Source organism: Tenebrio molitor, chromosome 3 (genome assembly GCF_963966145.1).
Source record: "Tenebrio molitor chromosome 3, icTenMoli1.1, whole genome shotgun sequence".
Lineage (NCBI taxonomy): Eukaryota > Metazoa > Arthropoda > Insecta > Coleoptera > Tenebrionidae > Tenebrio > Tenebrio molitor.
The window spans coordinates 3611370-3616848 of record NC_091048.1 but is presented as its reverse complement, the minus strand read 5'-3'; positions in this window follow the sequence as shown (position 1 = coordinate 3616848).

The window sequence follows — 5479 nt, the reverse complement described above, 5'->3', positions numbered from 1 at the left end:
TCAAAGATCGCCAAATCAGAAAATAAGTCTAATAGAATTTTTTTAACATTTTTCTGGCGTTTACGGTAATCTCTTCTACACCGTAGTGCACCGTTAGTACGCCATTTTTGGGACACCCTGTATGTATATCAATACTAAATTAAAAACAAGTTTGATAAGAATTATTAGTGACTCCCTCGTACCTGTCTTGCAGAGCAAAGTTTTTCGAAAGAAGGTTTAATATTAGAAATTGAAACACTGAGTTCTTTTTGTCTTTTTGTCTTCAAAGCAGCCACCACAGGAAATCCGATTTCGCAAAGGTAGAATGTTGAAAATAATAGGGATGTTTGGTGTTTAAGGTAACAAACTTTTCTGAGATGCACTGCTAGTTTAAATGAACAACTTTTCTTTTTTTATTACGCTGAACTAAATTCTATTTCCACTGTTTGAGAGCCACTGTGCGTATCTGTAAACACGTAATTATTAATACCAAGCTAATAAAGATTTGTACAAAAAAGATTTGTAAAGGAGAATGCCATAGCTGCCGCCTTTATAATTTATAATTCCGGTGGATCTCAAACAGTGGTTCTACAAATTGAAAAAATGATTACTAGAAAATTATAACACATACTAAAAAAGTTTTATATTGTCTATTTCTTTATACGGGAGAAATTTGTTACCTTATACCCCCAACACCCTGCATACGACGAAATGTTCTTGTTTTCAGTGCAGAAAACTCATCATTTGCCCCTGTCCAAAACTGAAAGCGTGATTTATTACTAAATTGTTTTTTGATTTCGCCATTTGCTCTAAAGTCTGTGAAGATTTCTTTTTCCGCACTTGAGAGATCTTCGGGAGTATGAAATGGGTTCCTAACCCACTCGTAACTTACTACCAAGTTATCGTCAGCAAGAATCTACTTTCTTCTTTGCCAGCATGACTAGGTAAATGATTTTCATTGGTTAGAAAAACAGCTTGCACATGTTGTTCTTCAGCCTTTTGACATTTTCATCCGCATTTGCAAAACATTTCTAGGTTTTTTTTGCTTTAAATTTCTGCTCCACAATTCTAATTTTCTACAAAAAGCATTAACTTGAACACTCGTATCCAACATATGTATGTATGTTTGCTCCTTGGAGTTGAAGTTTCAAGAAATTTAATTTCTCAAATATGTCGACCAAGTAGCTCAATTTCACCACACAGAAATCATCTCGAAACTTCTCGGCTTCCGGTCCGTTTTCCTTTTCTATAAAAATGACGATTTCATCTCTGAATGCATATATGTAGTAATTAACGTTATAAGTCCGGGAACTCATAGTTTACAGTACGAGTGAGACGTTTAAGGACGAGGCGACGAAGGAGCCGAGTCTCGACACTCGAAACGAGTACTGTAGAAAGAGTTCACGGACAAATGACGTTATGTATTTTATTTCATCCTGCCTCAGATTTCGTTTGAAAGAAACATTGAAATTAATTTCAAAATAATTCAACAAATGATCCCCATCTAGTCACATTTTTGGAACATGATTAGCAACGGCTGTTTGGCAATTGTTTATTTTGTTGAAAGAATTTGGTGCGTCAAAATGACTTGTAAAGCAAATCCTCCAGAAATTGTAAGAAAATCTGCAGAAGCCTGTGCTGAATTAATACCTAGCAAGTCTGGTGAGAGGTATCAAAAACAATTCAGCCATTTTTGTAAATGGAAATCAGAAAATAATGTGAAGAAAATTACGGAAGAGGTTATGCTGGCTGGTCTATTTTTTAGATTTGGTTTAAATGGTTGTATTATTTTATTTGTGAACTAACGTTTTTAGTCTGAGAAAGTAAGTGCATCTCCTTTGTGGCCGAAATAGTTAAATTGTTAATTTGTATTTAGATGTAGTTTTGAATAAAATATTTCTTAAACCTGAATAATTGTTATTGCGATTGTTACTTTTGTATTTCCAATAGCAACACTTAACCGGCGTCCGGCCGTTTTTTGCGTTTTCCCAGATTCAAACTGATGACGTAGTATTGAAATTTGACACAGGATGAAATAAAATACATTTCACAAATATCACAAGTGAAAACCATCTTGCCTTGCAACAAAACAGTGACGCTGCATGTACTGCATTCATGATTTTACAAAGTGCAGTAAATAATCTTGATTTTAGAGGGGTGGGGGCGCGCGATCAAAATTGTGGTTGAAAATTGGGTCGCAAAGACTAAAAGGTTGAGAAACGCTGTTCTAACATTAAAACAAGCAATAATTATCATTTCTTAAGTTTAGAGACATACCTTCATCAATTCATCATTAAGTATTTATTGTCCGGAGCAAAATTCAAGAATCGGTCGACCTGTTCTTTTGTTAGAACCCTTCATTTCTTCGGTGTATAACCATTATTCTGCCTTTTTTAAAATGCACGTAATTTTGACATTTTTTCTATATTTATTCCATTTTTTAGAGTGAGTGTCGTCTTGACCATTGAATATTGAGACAAAGAGTGGACGCTTTCATTTTGGTCGATAAATTGGCAAAATATGCTAATAAAACACTTTCCGAATAGGATTTGACTTGTTTTTCATTGCACCATGTCAAAAAAGATTGGAAGCGCACTCGTAAATGACTTTCCTGACACCCGTGACTTTCCTGATAATAGGTTTGAAACAACTTCTTGTGCAGTTTCAGCCATGTCCGGTGGTGTACTGTGTACTGTATAATTCTTCAAACATTTTTGTTCAGGGTAAATTTTTACTTGCTTGCAACAGTTGGACGTTGATTTGAAAAAAACAATTAAACACGTAAACAAAACAAAAGCCAAAATTGTCTCTTTGCTTACACGAATATTTCAATAAAATGTTGGCTTTATTTAAATGTGCCTATGAGATTCGCACTTCTCATGATACGGGTCTTTTACTTGGTTGGTGAAAAAATAGTATAATCTATTTCAAAATCAAAAATCCACCAACACTGCATTCTACCTCGAAAATACAACCGACAACGTCGACAACTTTTGTTTTTAGTGTGTTTGCAAGTGTCAGAAAAAAATGTGGTTATGAAAGAAAACTGTTGACAGTTGTTTAGGTCTTAATTCATCGTGTTTTTTTATTCTCATTTTATTATATCACTCAAAAGTTATGATACGGTAGCTACCACCTTTTTGTACATAATAATTATTTATTACGTAAATAAACTCAACAGTTCAATGTCAAATTTTGACGGGAGGTTGAGCCAACCCAAAAAATTAAACTTATTCTAGGGATTTCTTTTTTTCTGCCAACATAATTCAACAGGTGGTGGATTTTTGATTTTGAAACAGATTATATGTGTTATTCGGATTAAAAGTGACTTTTTTTTTGACTTGCAATTATTGCAGTGGCTCGGCCACGTTTCGCTTCGCCTCGCTATGCAAACAAATTGCTCGTCAAAAAAAGTACCACTTTTAATCCTTATAACACAATATACAATCGAGCGTTCAAATGAAATCCTGGGCTGAGCAGGCGTTGGAAAATTTAAACCGTTTAGAACAGTGTAAAGTTTGAATTTCCCGCCGTATGACAAGAATGACATTTGTTTATGTTTAATCGGGACATAATTGAACATGTTTGTTTTCAGCAAAGGGTGCCCTTAGATATTGGCTTCCAGAATAGGGATCGTTATGTTATTCTATTTTTAATTTTTAATTTTTTAATTTTTAATGTAAAACATTGCAAAGAAAGAAAAAAAGAAAAATTTTTTTGGCTTAAAATTTTAGGTTAGCTGTCAACATGCTCCAATTAATCTACGCTTTAAAAAAAGCACAACACCTTCCCAGCCCAGGATTTCATTTGAACGCGCGATATTATTTTTGAAAAAAAAAATTGGTAAAATGGTAAATTTTATTTTAAAAAATCAATTTAATTTTTAATGTAAAAATTTTAATTGACCTCAAACAAATACAAACAACCATCTAAAGTTAACAATAAAATTTAACGCAAATGTTGAAATTATTCTCTGCCAACCATTTGGCACTTACCGACACTTTGTACACTGCGCTCAATAATGTCAGGGCTTTTCATTCCATTTTAGAGCGAATTCGCTGCAGTAAACCTTCTAAATTGTTTGGTCGATTAAAATAAACCTTCTGTTTTAAATAAACCCATACAAAAAATAGTAATTAACGTTATAAGTCCCGGAACTCATAGTTTACAGTACGAGTGAGACGTTTAAGGACGAGGTGACGAAGGAGCTGAGTCTTGAAACTCGAAACGAGTACTGTAGAAAGAGTTCACGGACAAATGTCGTTATGTATTTTATGTCATCCTGCCTCAAATTTCGTTTAAAAAAATCATTGAAATTAATTTCAAAATAATTCAACAAATGCTCTGATTTTGTTAAAAGAATTTGGTGCGTCAAAATGACTTTTAAAGCAATTCCTTAAGAAATTGTAGGAAAATCTGTAGAAGCCTGTGCTGAATTAATACCTAGCAAGTCTGGTGAAAGGTATCAAAAACAATTCAGCCATTTTTGTAAATGGCTGAGGTTATGCTGACTGGCCTATTTTTTAGGTTTGGTTTAAATGGTTGTATTATTTTATTTGTGAACTAACGTTTTTACTTTTTAGTCTGAGAAAGTAAGTGCATCTTCTTTGTGGCCAAAATAGTTAAATTGTTAATTTGTATTTAGATGTAGCTTTGAATAAAACATTTCTTAAACCTGAATAATTGTTATTGCGATTGTTACTTTCGTGTTTCCAATAGCAACACTTAACCGGCGTCCGGGTAAATGCAAATCGGCGTGTTCTTGTTTTGTGAATTTCATAACTTTTTGAAGGATTCGCAAATTTAAAATTAAACTTGACCAATGTCATAGGTGTTACAGGTACCGTTAACTTTTTAAAAGACTTTTATTAGAAACATTTTTTGTCATTTTTTGTTCTACTCATCGTCACCTATTACTGGATTTCTTCTGGCAGGTTATAGCGGGACCAGCCTGTATATGAAAAAATTTCAGAACAGGACACAAAAGTGGAAGCATGAGACATTTTAAATAGATCAATTAAATAAAAAGTGGATTTATCAACTTACGGCAAAAATCTCCCCAAGCATTCGGTAAACTGGCATCTTCCCCAAATTTTGACCATTTGCTTCTCAATTTTTTTTTTTTTTAAACACCGGTGAACACTGTTTTGTCGCTACAGTGAGGCATTTTCTTTTTCTAACTCTGCCTGTGGCCTCCATGATATCGCTACTTAATCGATTTTTTTTTCAAATATAATTATAATCTGACAGTGTGAGATTTTTTGACAAACGCAAAACGCCCGCTTTGAACCAATGTTCAATATTAGAAAAAATAAAACATTTTCATTGCAATACAAAAAAAGAAAATTCCCTAACAGTAATGTATATTGAAAATGAGTGGATTGTAACAAGGCGGTTTTTATTTTAAAATAGAGACCGCTTTGATTGTAATGTGGTTGTTTTTCGAATTTTATTCTTACGACAGCCAGTTAGGGTATTTTATTGTGTAGTTTTATGTGTT